The sequence below is a fragment of the Ursus arctos genome, unplaced genomic scaffold (genome assembly GCF_023065955.2).
Source record: "Ursus arctos isolate Adak ecotype North America unplaced genomic scaffold, UrsArc2.0 scaffold_1, whole genome shotgun sequence".
Classification (NCBI taxonomy): Eukaryota; Metazoa; Chordata; class Mammalia; order Carnivora; family Ursidae; genus Ursus; species Ursus arctos.
Window position 1 is genome coordinate 67777737 of NW_026622763.1, and position 18269 is coordinate 67796005.

The 18269-nt window shown below is 43.4% G+C and overlaps 1 protein-coding gene, 1 long non-coding RNA gene and 1 other non-coding gene across 8 annotated transcripts in view; 2 read left to right on the plus strand and 1 right to left on the minus strand.

The window, feature by feature from the left end:
• MYO1B (myosin IB) overlaps positions 1 to 18269 on the plus strand; it is a 174747-nt gene that overhangs the window by 2409 nt on the left and 154069 nt on the right. For 3 of the 6 annotated variants that reach the window (XM_026492297.4, XM_044381327.3, XM_044381328.3), the window contains exon 1: positions 14687 to 15147. The exons of the other annotated variants lie outside the window; for them this stretch is intronic. The gene's annotated coding sequence lies outside the window, so the exon portion shown is untranslated. Of the gene's footprint in view, positions 1 to 14686; positions 15148 to 18269 lie in introns of those variants that run through there. 6 annotated transcript variants of the gene reach the window in all.
• LOC130541933 (uncharacterized) lies at positions 1772 to 14606 on the minus strand. The gene is made up of 2 exons (XR_008956047.1): positions 14517 to 14606; positions 1772 to 5633 (listed from the first exon to the last, which is right to left on the minus strand). It is a non-coding gene; the product is annotated as an uncharacterized LOC130541933 (long non-coding RNA).
• TRNAK-CUU (transfer RNA lysine (anticodon CUU)) lies at positions 6291 to 6363 on the plus strand. Its single transcript has one exon. It is a non-coding gene; the product is annotated as a tRNA-Lys (tRNA).

Sequence of the window (18269 nt, forward strand, 5' to 3'; positions counted from 1 at the left end):
TGGAGACACAGGGGTGGGGTGGGGGGTTCTCTTACATAGCTTGTCTCTGGCCAAAGGCTCTCCACATGGATCTCCCATTGTGTGCTGAGGCTGATTACTGGCTGCACCCCCTTCATGGGTTGGGATGAATCATCACTTTGTCAAGCCTGGTGTTAAAGACTCATTCCTGGGTTGCTGCACAGTTATGCAAAGCAAGGAGGAGCTTCTGACCTCAGGGGGGAAGGAGTGGGGGTAGGAGTGGTTTGGCGAAGAAGGGATCCTCAGAGTGTGAGATCCATGTTTTTAGCATCTGTCCCCCCTTTGGGTGAGATTCTCCCCTCTTCCCCCTCCCTTCTACTAGTTTTAACAGATGGGTATTTGGATTTTCATTAAATAGCCTAACAATAATTTTAACTATCATTTAGTAAGTGTTTACTATGTATAATGGGTTTTGCATACATTACTCTATGAATCCTCGCAACTTGCTAAGGTGGGTATTATATCCATTTTACAGTTGAAACAAGGCCTAGGGAGTTTACTAGCTTGCCTCTTAACATCCCACTTGCGTGTAGGTAACTAGTAAGTGGTGGAGGTGAAATTTGAACTCCCATCTCTGTTTCCAAAGTCCGTATTCTTTTTAAGTAAACACTGTAAGGTATGATTTCTTTTTAAAAATTGGAATAACAACAGCTTGATTATCTATTTGATTAGCCTTTTGCAAATTTCTTATCACTTTCCCATATATTATCATAACAATCCTATCAGAAACCTCTGTGGGGCACCTGGGTGTCTCAGTCGGTTAAGGGCTAAGCATCTGCCTTCCACTCAAGTCATGATCCCAGGACCATCTCCCCTCCCCCTCCCCAGCTCCCTGCTCAGTGGGGAGTCTGCTTCTCCCTCTCCCTCTGCCTCTTCCCCTGCTTGTGTTCTCTCCCTATCTGATAAATAAATAAAATCTTTTAAAAAAAAACCCTTGTGAGATAGGTTTGGAAGTCACAATAGTGACATCACAACTCTTAAAAGTGTATTTGCTAAAAAGCTTTATGTTGTGTGATGGCCGGTGTGAATAAGCTTTAAGTGAAGGAAACTTTATTTTTAAGAAGTTAGGCTGCCAACATATAAAAATAAGTTCTTTTTTGGAAACATTTAAAAGTGGTGGGATGGAATAGATCTTACATAGTGTTTAAGCATTTTATATTTATTGAAATCCATTTTAGCTCTTTTTATTTTATAGCCTTTCATAGAACAGCACCCTTTGGAGACCCAATGCCAGAGTGTCTTTTTAGAAGACAAGTAAGGAGGGAAGGAATGTTATTATAAGAGGAAGTGGGACATCAGAATTGGAAACACACGCAGCAGCAGGCCGTGGAGTTTCCCAGCACATGCTTTTGGTCCTGGCAGTCGCCTTTTACAGAAGACATTCTTCCTTAGGGAAGTGTCAAGGGTCTTTCTTTATAATACCTCTGAGATCATCAAATTGCTGTGCTCATGGGAACACATATTCCATGGAATTTCTGGGCTCACCCTTTCCCCACAGGGAAGTGAGCTTAGGTGTCCATGTGAAAAGGGAATGGAAGTGGTATACTGTCTTTGGGGTGGCATGGAGAGTGGGTGTGGGCAGGAGACACCTGACCTTGGCCCAAGAGGGACCACCAAATGCAGGAGCAGAATGGATTTTCACACTTGGCATCATCGATTGTTTATGGATTTCTCAGAATGCTTCTGGGCCAATGGAAAAGTCAATATTGTTTTTTGTTTGTTTCTAAGATAAGACTGTCAAGACTGAAAGTTCTGTCTTTACTTGTTTAATTATTTCAGATAATGATAGGGTATCATTTGGGGGCTTCGGGGAGTGCGGTGTAGGTGCAGTAACTTCTGTCTCTTGTCATTAAATTGCCCTTCCCTGGCTGTTTGGAGGGAGGCAGACACATGTCTGCTGAACTCTATCAAGGTGCGCCTTCCAGCCTACCCGCCGCACAGGACGATGGGCGCTGCACGGCATCTCGCTCCCATAACCTTCCATAGGTTTCTCTTCTGTTGTCAGTACCTTCTTCATCCATTCATATTTTATTAAGCACACGGTTGATGGGAGGCCATGCATTAAAAAGCAATAAAGGAAATCTATTGTGCCTCAAAGGACACAGCAGGGCAGGCCACCCTGCCTGGAGTGGATGTTGGAGAAATAAAGAAAGTGACTGTGACAGCTGTGGTGACCAAGGCCACGCCAACACTTGCTGCCCAGACAAAAGCTGAAAACAAACAAAAGCGAAAGAGTGGGAGGAGACTGAGCACGGTGCCCGCTCCTTCTTTGTCCTCGGTGATTTCATTTCCTCCAACCTCTGGTGGCGTGGAAGGGGTCAGGCCTCCGAACACCTGCCCCTGGTTGGGTTGGTTGGGATGGTAGGAAGCAGCATTCTGCAGGAGAGTGTAGGGAATCCTGAGGATGGATCACATGCCATTCCATGGGAGAAGGTGCCAAGTCACCTGGTTGGCTCTGGCACGGGCTAGGTCCTTGGTGCCTCCTGCTTCCTTCCCTTCCACCTGCCAGCGTCCTGTCCTCGTTCTGTGTTCAGCCTGGCTGGTGATTCAACCCCGCTAAGGCTGTTCGCAGACTTCAGCCGTATTCGCCTTGTGGACAAGAAATGCCAAGTCCCCAAAGAATGAATCATTCATGTTTTATGTGACGTTCATGCTATTGTCAGTGAAGTGTTGGGTGCTTTCTTTGTGTCAGGCCTCGTCCTGGATACTTTTTGTTTTCCTTTTTTCTTTTTTTTTAAGGTAGGCTCCATACCCAGTGTGGAGCTCCACCTCATGACTCTGAGATCAAGACCTGAGCTGAGCTCAAGAGTCTGAATCTTAACGGACTGAGTCACCCAGGCGCCCCCTGGGTATTTTCTGTAGCTTGTTTGTTTAACGTCATTGCTGTCCTTCAGTAGGAGATGTTTCTGGATGAGGGAACTGAGTAATTTGCCCAGGGCTGGTAGAGATTAAGCCCAAGACTGTGTGCTTTCCAGAACAACGTGCTGCCTGGCGGTGCAGTGTTCTTTGAAGCTCTGGGCCACTCTTGAAGAGGTCGTTTTAAGGAGTTGGAAGGAGAGCCTACCTGGACAGTCTCTCCCTCCTGGCTTGCTTCCTTTGTCACCTGGAGTCAGGGTTCCCATGGGTGTCCTTGGCCAGTCCACAGCTGGGCGGGTTGATTGAAATGCTTCTCAGTTTCTCCTTTTCTGGGCTTTGTGCTAGGCTCTCCCATGATGCCTCATTCTCCCTGAAATGAGGGTGACTTGGTGAACAAGATTCAGCCTGCTGGTGAGGAGCCAGCTTGCCTGGTGATCTTTCCCTACCCTCTCCCTGCACTTCCTTATCTGCAGGAATTAGATGGCCATCTGGAAGTTTCCAGGGGCTTTGTCTGGTTCTCTGGTCTCCAGTCTATCCAAGAGCAGTATGTACGCTGCTGGGCATCCAGCTGGAGTTCAGCGTCTGATGTATATGAATGAAATGGTGTGAGCGCCCCTGCAGAGCTGGGGCTTAGGGAATGACTTTGGACAAGGCGGGGAAGAAGAGGGTTGGTATGGAATTTATATTCTTCCAAGACAGGCAGTTTTAGAAATTGAAGTCTGGAGAAAAGTGAAAATTGACATTCTTCCTTTGCTTATCCGATAAACACCGCTGAGCTTCTAAAAATACCAGGTGCCTGGCTTTCCTTGATAGCTTGAGAGGCCGAGAGGAAACCAGGTCTGTGCCTTCCGGGGACTTTCCCACCGATCCTGTGTGGACTCAGGAGGCTTGGAAATTGCACAGATGGCTTCATTTTGCCTTGTGAAAATGAGACTACAATTCAGAATTGTGTCTTACACAGTTTTAAACTTGTTTTAAAAAAAAAGAAAAGAATTCAACATCGTTAAAGAGATTTTTGAAAATGGAATTGAAAAGACAATGGAACAGATCGTTAACTATTGGCTTTTGTTAACGGTGTACGTGCCCATCATTTTCCTACTGGTTTCATGAAAGCATTTTTCATACACTTAAACCAAAACAAACAGCAACAACAACAACAAAAACTCTTGGGTTTTTCAAAAACTTTTCAGTCTCCGTTAAAAAATCCCTCCCGTGCCGGCCCTGTGTGCGCTTTCCAGTACCTCTAATCTCTCCTCCCTGAGAGCTGCTTCCTTTTAATTTTTTTTATTATTAGACCCTGCAGTGCTATTTGCAGTTCTTAGCTGCTCGTTTTTTCCCTTGAAAGTTCTTCGAAAGGATCATCACAATGTTATTCACTTAGAATACCAGCCCGAATGCTCTTAGGAAAAGCTTAATTTTTACAAACGCTGGGCTTAGTCGTGTGCGGGAGGCTAGTGTTTGTGGGCACTCTGCTCACAGGTGTAAGAAGTTGACCCCAGTTTTGATCTACCCCTGATGTGGTGCGCCATCTAGGAAAAAGTTCTCGTTTGCCTTGAAATCTTCACGGTGTCGAGAGGTATTCATAAAAATATATGAACTGCCACATTGGGTCAGAGTTAGACATCTGCTTGGTGCAGCAGCAGAAAACTAAGTATTCTGTGGCATTGGGGGAGGGGCCAGAGTTAGACTTCATAGCTTTCCCGGTTTCATGGATCTCTTAAACATCTCTAATTGCACACTCTCTTAAAAGCCTCTCATTCATATATTTAAGTTCATATACTCAAATTCTTGAATTGTTTATTTTTATTCTATTTTCTGTATATTTCACACCTTTAAAGGTAGAACTTGATAGTATTGGTATTTTGACTTCCAAGTGCCCAATTTTTGGAATACTAGAGTATTAAAGTTGAAAGAGCCTAAAGTCACTGCTGTAACTCCTTCATCGTATTTGAGACCTGCTCAGGCTCATAAAGTTGACGGGGATAGATCTGGGAACTTGACTGTAGTCTTTTAACTTCTTGCTCAATTTTCCTTCTAGGGGAGTTTCTCACTGTCTTCCCAAACGCATCTAAATTCGAGCTTAGTACCCATTACCTGATAGTTGATCCTCTTTGACTTCACTGTTTGTGCTGATAGCATTCCTATCATCATCTGGGCTTGGGATTCCAGAGCATTACCTACTTCTCTGTTTTCTGTGACCCATCCATTCATCTGGTCAGTTGTTATGTTTGGGGTTTATTGTTGCCTTTTATTTCCAAATCCTTAAGCCTCTATTCTAGCTCAGACCTCTGAAAGGCTGGGTTAGTAGAATGTAGCAATTTCCAAAGTGGGTTATTCCATAAAAAGTTAGTAGGTTGGAAAAAACTCTCATAAAGTGAGTAGATATGTACTGTGAAAAAAGGTATCCTTGGAGAAATAGCTGGTTAAACCACATTTTAAATAAGTTTCTTTGCAGAAAGACTTCTCATGGCTTTTTATTTGTGACTGTGGGCTGTGACTATAGTTCCTTCATGGTGCCATTTCTGGATCCATTACTGGCTGACTTTCCATGAGAATATTTGTTTGATGTGAGCCACACTTGGTTCATTCTCCGATGTGTCTTATGCTTTTTTCCTCATTATTCTCCTGGATCTCTCCTTCCCCCTGGAAGCGCCTCTCCATCTGTCTGTACAGCTTTCAGAACCCAGTGGCGTTACCATCTTTGTCAGTTTCCCCCAGACTCTTGCTCTTCTGAACTTACGGCATTTATTGTTTCACAGCTTAAAAAAAAGAGAAAATACTTGAAACAGTCAAAATATTGAAAGTAACGTTGCATACCCATAATAGTTAAATTACTGGAATTCGCAAAAATGACATTTTCTGTATTTGTGTCTGTTGCTGTATCTCACACACATTGCATTCTTCTCTTTCTCCACACTGGTAAACTTGTACATGTTACCCAAGCATGTGGCTTGTTTTAGTTTTGGGGTTTAAATTTTGTGTTATTGGTGTTGCACTGCATTTAGATAGTATTCAGGGAGGATTGCCGTCTCCGGGGCTTCATGGTTTGCCATCTGCTAACTGATACACCTCTCTATTTTTCTATGTCTTTTGTCCTTCAATGAAATTTTATAATTTTACATGGAAAACTGTTTTACATCTTCTGTTAGTTTTGTGCCCAGGTGCTTTATGGTTTTTGCGGTCATCGTGGATGGGCATGGGAATCGCATGTCATATTTCTGACTGGTGTGACTGGTGAACAAGAAGGGAGTTGATTTTGTATTTGTTTATAGATGGTTCTTGGCTGATCAAGTTTACATTTGAACTTGTGTTTGTTCTAGAGCCTGAAGTTGGGTGGCTTATCTAATAGAGCACAAAACACCAACCTGTAATAGAAATGTCACAGTTCACTCTATTTTTAAAATTACTGTAGGGGCACCTGGCTGGCTCAGTCAGAAGAGCATGAGACTCTTGATCTCAGGGTTGTGGGTTCGAGCCCCACGTTGGGTATAGAGATTACTAAAAAAAATAGTAATAAATTAAAAAAAAAACTGTTCCTTTAAAAAATAAATTAAATTACTATAATACTTTTAGAAGTAAAAGGAGGTGACTTTTTCGTTCTTTCCTATATGGATTTATTCATTCATCAGGTGTTTGGGTGCCTAGTACGTGCCAGATACTAGGTGCCGAGTCTTTAATGGTGATAGAGCAGATGTGATTTCTGCTCTCATGGCGTATGAGGGGCGAGAGGCATTGCAGAAATGCACGTGGATATTTGTGACATCTTCATGAATTGTGATGGGTGCCGTGACGGAAAAGGACAGGGGGCTGTGAGTATAAGGAGGTCGGGAAGAAGCGGCAGTAGATTGCAGATCCAGGGAGGGCCTGTCTGAGGACACGGACATTCTTGCGGCCACCTGGGGGATGAGTTGGTGCTGGAGGAAGAGAAGCCTGAAGAGCTTTCCAGGCAGTGAAAACCAAGTTCAGAAGCCCTGAGATGGGGCTCTGCTGTTTAGACTCATGGAAATTTTAGTCATCAATGACTTAAGTTATTGCCTCTTAGTAAATCATCATCATAGTGGTATTACATAGTGTGTAAATTACGATGACACGAAAATATTTATTTTTGATCAGTATGGTCCTCTTCCTCCTTAAATGAAACTGCTCGAGTTAAGAGAGCTACTTCTGTGATATGGCTTGACCTGGGCTTCGGTCCATCCTCCATCCCCGAACCCTCCCAGCCCCCCAGTCTGAGTGCCGCCATTACCCGTGCACTGGCTTCTGCTGGACACATCAGGATCCTGCTCACACTGGGGCCTTGCTCTGAGTCTGGAGAAGCCCCTTCTGCCCTTACTGGGAGGGTCTTGAGCAGGGTCACCTTTGGCTCCTCCAATAGCTAAGCCCTGCCCCCTCTCTCTGGCACCTTCTTCAAATGCACACTGAAGGCTTTGGGGTAGTGGAGGGGTCTGGTGTGAGTTACACACACCTCCACTGGAGTAACGGCTCTTTGGTCATTGAGGCTTTGCACGTGGGACAAGCGTGACAGAGCCTGGTTCTCTCTTAAACAGGCCTCAGTGGGAGGCAGTGTGGTGTAGTGGCTACAGCCCGGCTCTGCGCAAAGTATTGGTTTGGAGACTTGACTCTTCTGCTTAGTAGTCCGTGACTGGGGGCATGTAGCTTAATTCGTCCAATTATGCCTCTGTTTTCTCATCTGCAAAATGCGGGTCATAAGAGAGCCTTCTTTTGGGGGTAAGGATTCAATGTGTTCACGTGTACGTGTCTAGAAGAGTGTCTGCAAACACGCCTCGTAAATGTTAGTTACTACTCCTTGGTCGTTCCTGAAGGTGGATTCCTGGGGTTCTTCCTCTTCCTGGCCAGACACTCAGATCCTTTTGAATCCAAGCAATGCGTATGATTTATGATTTGATACGGGACTCTGGTTACTCCGGAAAAATATGTAGGAATAAAGATGGCAAAGAAATAAACCAAAATGTCAGCAGTGATTGTGTTAGTGTAGTAGACTGTGGTGACTTGCTGTTACCCCTCTTATTTTACGCATTTTCTATAATCTGGTTATGTTACTTCTGTACAAATAATAATATGATAAAAATCTTATGAGAAAAGGCCAGGCTGGCAGTTGCCCTAGTGGTTCACTGAAGTGGGGTGGAAGAGGGGGACGCCTGGGTTCTGCCTGCTCGGATCGCATTTACACGCGGTGGTGGAGTACTTTCCCGTTTATGCTTACTGTTGCCGAAATGCCACGGCATTTATTAAAGTCCTTAGTAGAGCTCTCTCAAAACGTTAGACAGTGGGGGGATGCTGTTCCTTGTGGGACCCTTTATTCTTTGTTTCTTTTTCTGTCATTATTTTCCTTTTTTGTTCCTTCTTGCGCTCCCTGAGTGGGCCTCCAGCCATCTGTTACTCGCTCTCTTTTGGGCTCCTGTAATCCCCCTCCCCCTTGAATATTGTTCCTTTTAATCCCCCATCTTTCTCCTTTCCTTGCTGTCATGCAGAAATGATGCATACACTTCTATAATTCGGAGAGTAGATTTTAGATTTTAATTCTTACTGTTAATTGTAAAACGAAATATAACTTTTTGCCCTTAAAAATCTAAATTGAGCTGCCTTTTGTTTAGTCACACCTATAATTATTTAATTGATTGATTGATTGATTTACTTGCTAACTAACTCCCTAACCTCTGGGGGGTCTGTGCCTCCTAAAAGCACCAGGCATCTTGGGGGATTGGGAGGCTGAGAGCAAGGGAAGATTGAGGAAATGCTGAAGTTAAATTTTTCCTCTTTCGCGATTTTGCTTAGGGTGATCTGTATTGTTCCCACTTCATTATGTGTCAGAATTTTTAAGCGTTTCCAAACTGGAAGAACAGAATTCTGGAAAATTACCAAAGTGCATTTTTACAAAGAAAACGTTGCCAAATCTGACACATTTCCTCAAAAGCCTTTTGGTTTTAATTACTTTTTAAAAAGTTCAGGGAGCTTTCCAGCTTTCCTTTCATGCTCTCTTGTATAATTGTGAGCGGAGAAATGGGCTTTCCTACTATGTTCATTTTATCTGCAGGCATTTATCCTGAGGCAGTGGCATCCTAGAAGTACCTCAAAATAACACTGACACAGATTCCAAAGAGGATATGACAGCAGTATTGCCTGGCCTGAGTGGAAGAGCTGTTTTCCTTGAGAAATATTGCTGATTTCAGTGATATTTCACAGTGGAATGTGAAATCTGTTTGAGGGGATTTAAATGAGGGGATGCCTTCCTCTACCTTATTTCACAGTTCATAATGTTTTTCATGTCTAGCCACAAATGCCTAATTTGAATGTGACATAAATATGAGCATTCTTTCCGTGCTGTAAGGAAGTCTAGTACAATTGCAGTAAACTCTAGCTCTGGAGAACGCGTAGAACTAGGAGTTCGTATTTGTTTTTCAACAGGATTCGTCATAGGAATCCACACCTACGTATGTACGTACCGGTGCTGCACACCGGGTTTTAGCACGGACACTCCTAGGTGCGGGCATGATTTCTGTGGCTGTTGCCTGTTTCATTTCATTTACACCAAAAATGGAGGAGGAGAAATTTGTTGAGTTCGTTGGTCTGAGGCATCCAAGGATGGGGCGCGAGGGTTGAAGAAATAAAGGTGAAACTGTCAGCGCCATCTTAATACTTGCCCTTTGTCGCCAATGTGGAAAACAAACAAAAAGGTGTAGGTCAAATGTTAAAGGAAATGTACCAATCGACGCCCTTAGGGGCGACCAGTTTTCTGTTTCATGGACTCTCGGGTGGAGTAGTTGTCAACGTCTCTCCTCTTCGGATGGAGAAGATGCGCCTCTTTACGTGGCAGACAGGCTGGCAGACATTTGACGTGGAGGTGGCTTCATCTTCTGTGATTCAGCTTCTAGCTTGACATTTGCTCTCCTGGCAGCAGCTTGCGTGCGATGATCTTTTCTTACCACAGCACTTAATAACCGTGGCAGATGTTGGGAGCTCCACTGTCCTACAGCTGTTTATATGTCCAGTTGGATTTCTTGAAAGAATTAGTCAATTTTTTTAGGATCTCATGCTGAGGCTACAAGTAGTAGGATTTAAGGGGAAATTTATTTAATGGGAGTTTGCATTGGATGTTGCAACAGATGTAGTGTGGAGGTGGAATGACAGCTGAAGGCGGCTCTGTAGTAAACCTCCCATTTATCCTTCAGCCAAGCAATTCAGAAAGTCCAACATGGCTAGAACTCTCATCTGGACATTCTGTACTAGAGAATCATCCTAATAACGTTCCAGAAAGTTTGGAAAATGGAGGAACTATGGTCATTTCTGAATATTCCTTTCCACGCTTTTTATGTGTATGTTTTAAGATCTGTATTGCTGCCAAGTTTTTGAAATAAATTTTATAGTTGTATATTATTCCACTGAGTACCATAATGTCCTCAAACATTTCTTACCGTTGGGCATTTGGGTTGCCTCCACCATTTTGCCGTTGTAAATAATACAGTGATGAACATTTTTGTACATGGGACCTTTCCCATATTTCGAATTATTTTCTGACAGTAGACATTGAGAACAAGCTGATTGGATGAAACATTGCTGTGAATATTATGCTAGCTGGAATGTGGGAGGGCTCCCCAAGTTTCTGGCCTGTGAGAGGCCGGGAATGGCTGGTACACACAGGCCTGAAGGGGATGGATTCTGTTTGGGATAGGGGGTCTCAGGGCAGTGAGTGAGGCTCAGCCAATCACTGAAGTACAAGGCCTGGACCTCAGGGCCTGAGGTCCAGTGAACGGATCGCCAGCATCTGGCTGAAAATGTGAAGATTGCTTGGAGGGTGGAATGAGAGGAGAGGAAGGTGGGTGATAGAACTCTGAAGAACATTGTTTTGTGACGAGTAGAGGAAGGAGAGGCCACCAAGAATAAAGAGTGATGGAGGTAGGAAGTGGGCAGCCAGGAAGAAATGGCCCCATGGAAGCCAGGGCAGGAGAGAGTTTTAAGGAGTGCAGTGGGCAACAAACAGGGGATGACATTTTATCTGAAGCTGTTTCAGTGGCATGTGGCAAGTGTCAAAGGTAGGCCTTGTCAGAAACCTTGGTTGACTGGAGGAAGAGACTGGAAGTAGGCAGTTGCCAGAAGGGTCATAGGATGGTTTGTTAGTCTGCCAGCGCCACCATGACAAAATACCACAGACTGGGTAGTGTAAACAACAGAAATGTATTTTCTCCCAGTTCTGGAGGCTGGAAATCCAAGAATAAGGTGTCAGCAGCTTTAGTTTCTTCCGATGCCTCTCTTTGGCCTGCAAGCAACCACCTTCTGTCTGTGTCCTCATCTGGTTGTCCCTCCATCTGTGTCCTTTGTGTCCCAGTCTTCTCTTCTTATGGGGACACCAGTCATATTGGGGAAGGGCCTACAATAATGGTCTAGTTTTAACTTAATCACCTCTTTAAAGGCCCTGTGTCCAAGTACAGTCACATTCTGAGGTGTGGGGGTTAGGGCCTCAACATGTGAATTTGGGAGGGGGACATAATTTGGCCCCTAACACATGGCTTCTAGGCCTGATAACCCCGTCTCCTTCCTTGCCCGGTGCTCTCCATCCTCCACATGGTTGATCGTCTGCTCCTTCTTGTCACACTTGTCTCTTGGCTTTGGTGACTTGTGTTCCTCGGTGTCAACCCTCAACTCCTCCTGGCCCCTTGGTGTCCACATCCTGCAGGGTGTGGGGCTTGGCCCTCTTCTCTTCCTGAAGTCAGGTTCCTCTGTCTGTCTTCAGCTCCTCAATGGCAACTCCTCATTCTGTAGCAAAGTATTCGTCCTTCCGGGTGTCAGACTCGCTCTTGTTTTATTTTGATGATGATGATTGATTGATTGATGGATTGATGTTTTATTTGATGAGAAGACTAAACCATTTGGCGATCCTGTCCTCATGGTTGCTTATCTCACAGTTAAAGAAAAAATAGTGGGAACGTTGATTTAGGTCAAGGTTCAGGAAAACTTTCTCTTTGAGTTCACCTCATATTTCACAAATTAATGTTTTTCTCCCTAGAGTTTGGTTTTGGGTTTCTTTCTTTTCAAGCGTCTACCTTGGTTAAAATAAGACTGAGCGGGTTGCCATCTCAGTAGATCTAGGGCAGAATTATTTTGGCAGGTATGGTATTACTGATGTGGGGTTTTTTATTTGCTTGTTTTTAAAGCTATAGAGGTTCAGATTATCCTCTCTGATGCTGAGGAGGGAGCCTTCACGTGCATATTGGGGAAGGGGCCAGGGTTGACTTGCTGAGGATGTTCCTTAAACTGTGGTTGGTTGTTTTGAGGTTTCTGGTGCATATGTGTTTACACAGTGTTTCTCTCAATAGTCTATTGAAATATATGAATATGATTTCTACATAAAAGTTCCTATTTTTATTGAAGAGGCCGAGTATCAGATTTCTAAAAGTATTTAAATTATGGATAGATTTACTATTTGACCACCTAAAATGGAAGCACTCAGATTTTGCTGGGCAACCTTGAGAGGACATTTATCTCTGTTGACAATTTTAAAGCAGTATGTAATTTTAAAGTATGAAACTCAAATTTAGTTTTTAATAGTAACTTATGTGTTTATTCTATCTTTAAGAGCCGGGTTATGGAATGACATGTGACCTTGTACTCTTGACTCTATGTCTGGTTGTGGGTTTGAAGTGTTATTTTTGTGCTTTCTTAAATGACTTAAGCACTTCTGACTGTACATTTGGGACAGAAAAAAATATGACAGTTGGATATAGTTTTGAAAAACCAGCCAGATTTTTAACCTGGTAATACGATAGTGCTCCTCCCTTATAATTTTGTAGGCTCACAGCTTTAGAAAATAGTATGAGGTCTTAGTGACCTCCAGACTTGCTGGATTAGTTGGTGTTCTTTTTCTCTGCAAAATACATCAACTGATGCCCATACACACTAAATGGTCAGAGCTAGAGGGCTACCCTGTAGTCTGCTCTTGGGTTTCTTTCTTTCTTTTTTAAGGTTTTATTTATTTGTTTGAGAGAGAGCCTGGGGGGAGGGGAGGAGCAGAGGGAGAGGGAGAAGCAGACTCCCCACTGAGCAGAGAGCCCGACTTCCTTGGCCTTGATCCCAGGACCCTGGGATCGTGACCTGGGCCAAAGGCAGACCCTTCACTGACTGAGCCACCCAGGCGCCCTGCTCTTGGGTGTCTGTTCCCACCAGTGGACATGTGTGCGTATCCAGACTCACCTATGTTTTCTTTTCCCCAAACCTGTTTATGCCAGTTGTACTTATTACTCTATTTAATATAAGGATTTTAAATATATGTGCAAAAATAATTACTGTTTTTGCGACAATTTATTTGAATTTGACTGTTTTGGAAAGCACCTGATAAAAAGTAAGGTTCTAAAAAGGAGTAGCGGCTGATTTTAGAGTGGCTGAGGTAACTGTAAAGGAGTTGGGGAGTCCTAAAAGAAGAGTATTCCCGCTGATATTGTCAGCCGTTCAGGATAGGTGGGTTCCGTTGTGATTCTGTAAAAAGCTGGGAATCTTAGTGGCTCAGAGCAATAATCTACGCTCACACGGTGCGTCCGCAATCCCAGGTCGAGGCTCTGCTCCACGTCGCCCTCGTCCTTACTTGGGACACAGTGTGAAGGAACAGCCCCCTCTGGAGCCCTGCTGACCCCTGGGGTGGAGGGAGAGACTACGGGGAAGCCTGTGAGACTGTGTGCCCGCATTCAGCAAGGTGGGGGGATAACCTTCCCACCGAGGAGTAGCCAGCATTTGTCCAGAGTAACGTGGTCTACTCCGCGCAGTTTCTCCAGTGTCTTTACAGCCTCACCATTTCTTTAAAGAAATTCGTCCTTTTAAAGGGTGATGGCTTGAGATGGTTTATACAAGAAAGTACCGCTGGGTACTGCAGAAGACGCCTCAGCATTACAGCAAAACATGGGCAGATAAATATATGATGATAGGTTTTAATTTAAAATAATATGTTTTGGTATTTATCTTTTTAAAAGACTTACAACTTTGACTTTTTTTTTTCCTTTAAACCAAGCAGCCAAACTGTCAGTCCTTATGCATTTGGAGGAGAGAGCCTAGTTTAAAGTCTCCTGTCTCTCTTGCCCACTCCATCAATTAGTGTTCTTCCTTTTATGATGGAGTCATCTGTTATTTCTCTTGCACTTATCCACCTGTTTCATTTCCATTAGTTCTACCCTAGTTCTAGATTTGTGCCTCAGCTGGTTTCCCCACTGCTAGCTAGTATGGTACCTTTACTGTACCCTTCAGGACAAACACTATCCCACAGAGCTCCACTTGATGTCAGTGCCCACTTCCCCCCTTGGCTTTTTATGCAGTGCACAAACTGAACAACTGTACAGAGCAGTTTTGCTTCTTGCTTCTAGCTCTCTCACAACTAATTTAGACTGTCCACTAAGTAAACAACCTTTACATTTTTTGTTGTCTGTCGCTGCTCACGACATTTTTGATGATTCCCTATCATCTATAATGGCTATCTTCGATCTTATTTTCCATCATACTGTCACCAGTGACTCTCAGTCACACTTGTGGCCCTCTGGAGCATAGACACAGTAGGTACTCTTCCCTCTCCTACCCCACCCATTCCCACCACATTCTCAGCTGTAAGCTCCTTAGCTTGGACTTTCTGTCTTGTCTCAGCTTACCTTTCCTCCCAGTTTCACGGCCCACCATGTCCCGCCTCAGCTGTCTTCTGCTGCCGTTCTGCCTAGTCACTGTCTTCTGAATGGTTTGTTCTTCTTGCTTTAAAGTTCTTCTGCTGAACCACATACTGCTCATCCTCAGAAAGTCAAGGTCAAGTTTCCCGTCTTCAGCCATCCTCGTCTGATCCTCCTACACCGTAATAAGAGCTCCTCCTCTAATCATAAACCTGCGGTGAATCATCTGCCCTGTGTGAGCACTTGTTTACGAGTTATACGGCTCTTACGTGTCTTCTTTCCCCAGTTAGCTTGCCAGTGCCTGGGAAGTAGTAGATGTGTCTCTAATTCCTTTCTCCCAGAGTCTATGTATCCCAGGTACATGGGTCAGAGCAGTAGCCCGGAGAGAGGAGAGTCCAGCCCGGTTAATCACAGAATACAGTTCTGGATGGAAGCTCAGGCTGCTTCTTCCTGGCCACAGGATATTGACCTACTTTCCCCTTCTTATCTCTGTGCAAAATATTTGTTGTACTTAGTGTGTTCTCCCTGTCGCAACGAATGTTTGTCTCTTCCTTTCATACGAACGGAATGCTAAAGTACTAGTTAAATCGGTGGAAAAAACAATGGAGAAGAAAAGTTGGTAAGCAGTTTTATTTAATTCCTAAACTAGGGGACCTTACAATTACGTCGCTTAAAAAGTACCCTATAGTTTTCTTTTAATCTATCTATCTGCCTGCCTGCCTGCCTGCTTATTGAGAGACATGGTTAAGGGTGGATTGTGAATTTTAAGTTTTTATGCCCTTTAATTTGATGACTTACAATATAATAATGCGATATTTTGAAGACCTTTTATTTTGATAGAGTACTGGTAGAGGGAAATGAATTTTTCTTAATCAGGCATATACAATATAGTTCACTATTGAATATCTTATTTCTTACCCAAATTTCCCTTGGGAAAATTTATTTTATACATGGCCAAACTGATTAACTTTAAAAATTGATTTTTGTGTAGCTTTACAGGTTAAGTGTGCGTTTATATTCAAGAGGCAAAAAAGTATATGTGTGTGTGTGTGTTGGGGGGGCATTTGTATATTTGTGTCTTCATATAAATATATGAATAATTGCTATATCTTACAGAACTTTTGGAAATGAGAACTATTATTCAAATTTAGTTAACATTTATAAATTCAAATTTAGTAAACAAATGTTAGTAAACTTTTTAATTTATGCACTGCTTATATGTTGATTTGCTGTATCTTATATGTTTTACTTCTTCATAAATACTTTAGAATGTACTTAGAGATATCTAAGGTATGTATTATGGTGCGTTTGACTTTAAATTCAGTAATGCTTCCAACATGAGAAAAATTAGAAAACTTTTGGCTCAGAAAATACTTCCTAATTCTGATTGTTGATTTTAATCAACTTAGGTAAAGCAACCCACTGCAATGTAGCTATTTTCTTTAAAAATTCTTTTTTAATGACAAAGTAGTTCCGCCTTCTCAATTTACATCATCAGTGTCTTTTTTGGAAACATCTTAGCTATTTTTGTTTGATCAATTCTCAAGTAATAAACACTCATGAAATCCTAATGTAAGTGTATAAACATCTCTCCCTTTGATTACATAGTTTATTTATTAGACTTCGTTTCAGTGGATAACGGCTTGAGGAAGTTTCTGAATTTTTATTATTCTAAAAAACTTTTTCTTAACCGCAAGTACAGAGACATTACCGAAGATGCAGTGTTGAGTAATGTGTATTTTTCTTCTTTTACTATATAGGTTTCTTAATTTTGTAATCTTTAAGCCCCTTTTTGCTTTCATAACTAGATGGACTCATTAAGATCACCAGTGCCATTTTGCAGCTAGCCATATAGTTGTAAACAGAACACAGTCACACGTGCCTTGATGCCTGTAGTTATGAAGATCCTGTTGACTCCTTGCATTTCCTTCTGTGCTGTGTATGGTTAGACCCTTAGGACATTTTTTTTGCTGGTGAGGTCAGAATAAAGAGCTACTTTCCTGAACCTCTGAGTAAATGTCACTGAGAAAGATTCTTGTGGACTGGCATTCTTGGTCTTTAACATTCTTTATAACCAGACAAGGATGAATGTTCACCGAAAAATTAAGGGACTCAGTCTTCCCAGATTTGAGCATTTTTTGTTGACTCGGTAATGACAGACTGCGTCAGGATCTTGGGAGATGACGTATTCCCCCTTTGTGGGGAAACTGAGGCTCAGTGTTGGCAGTGTGTCCAAGGTCTCACTCTGAGCTAGCTGTAGAGCTGAGTCTACAACTTGGATCTTCTGGGTGTTTTTTCTGGAGCCACTCTAGTAGTCATTCTAACCTCTGTGATTTGTAGAAGGCAACAGCTGATGTTTTCCTGAGAGCTAACTTGCTTCCTTACCCCAAAGAACAAGTGCACTAAATTCAATACATTTCCCTCCACTGTCTCTTAAAAAAGCTTGAATGATGGGAAGGTACCTTTTTAAGTCTGCTGTGGTGCACCCTGGGCTGTTTTCTTGTGAGCATCTTTGTTCAGCCAGATGTCTTAAAAAGCCAATCCATAGGGACTCCCAAAACTGACGGGTACAGGAAATGCTATGTGAATGCCCACCAGGTGCAACGCACTGGACTTTTAATTGTAAGGGAGTACCTTGAGTGATGGGATGGTAGGATCAAGTATAAAGAGAACAGAAAGAGCGAATCTACAAGCAGTGTCAGCAGGTGAAGGGGGGCAAGGGACAGAATGACTTGGTGAGGCTCTTAGCACGTGGGATGGGATCTGGACCCTCTGATTAACAAGCCAGTTCATTTGGAAGGAAAGTTGGTTTTCCCCAGCTGGCTGTATTCAGTTTAATATTCACTGGCCTCACTTGGTGTCTGTGCACCGGCCAGGAACAAATCCAACCTGTCGGGTGTGTCAGTTACATTTGAGCACTTTTACGTTCACCTAGGGGTCCTGGGGCCTCAGGTTTGCCAATCTAAACACGTTCGGCTTCTTGGAATTTTTTTATCTACCTTGAGGGAACACATTGAGAAGTCTATGGGTTGTAATTAGCATATCCCACGCGCAGCTGAGTTTGTGTTTCTGGCCGTAATAGACGTTTATGGTTTTTGGCTACCTTGTCACATAGGAACTTATAGGACTTTTCAGACGTTAGCTCATTAATTCTCCTAAGACCCAGTGTGAGTAAGATAGTGTGGCCGTAGGTTCCCCCTAAAGCCAGACTGCTTGCTGTCCACTCTAGACCTTCTAGGATTTTGGCCAGTGAGGGCTGCCAGGTTGGGGGTGGGTGGTGGGTGGAGAGGGAGGGCGGGAGGTGGCTTTTGGACCCTGTTTTAGTGGTGGATGGCATTCTCTGATGTTGCCTTGCCCTTTGGCATTTTCCTGCCATGAGTCTGCAGAGCTTCCTCCAGGCAATGACGTTGGGGACAGTGATGTTGGCTGCATTTGCTCCTCAGGGTATTGAACCCCATGGTATGACTTTTGCAAATGAGGCAACTCTGTAGGTTATTAACCTCGGATACACATGCCAGTAGGTGCGCTGTTCAGGGTCAGAAGAAATGGGCATGGGGAAGGGAGGGAACTAGCATTCAGTGAGATCCTGTCCTCTTAAGGGCTTTGCTTTCTTAGCCAGGCTGCCTAGTAACTCTGGGGAATGGATGTTGTCATCCCTGAGTTTTTGGGTCAGAAATTCAAATTCCGGAGATGAATTAATTCCCTTGGGTTCGGACCTAGGACTGTGATCCAAAGCCTGTG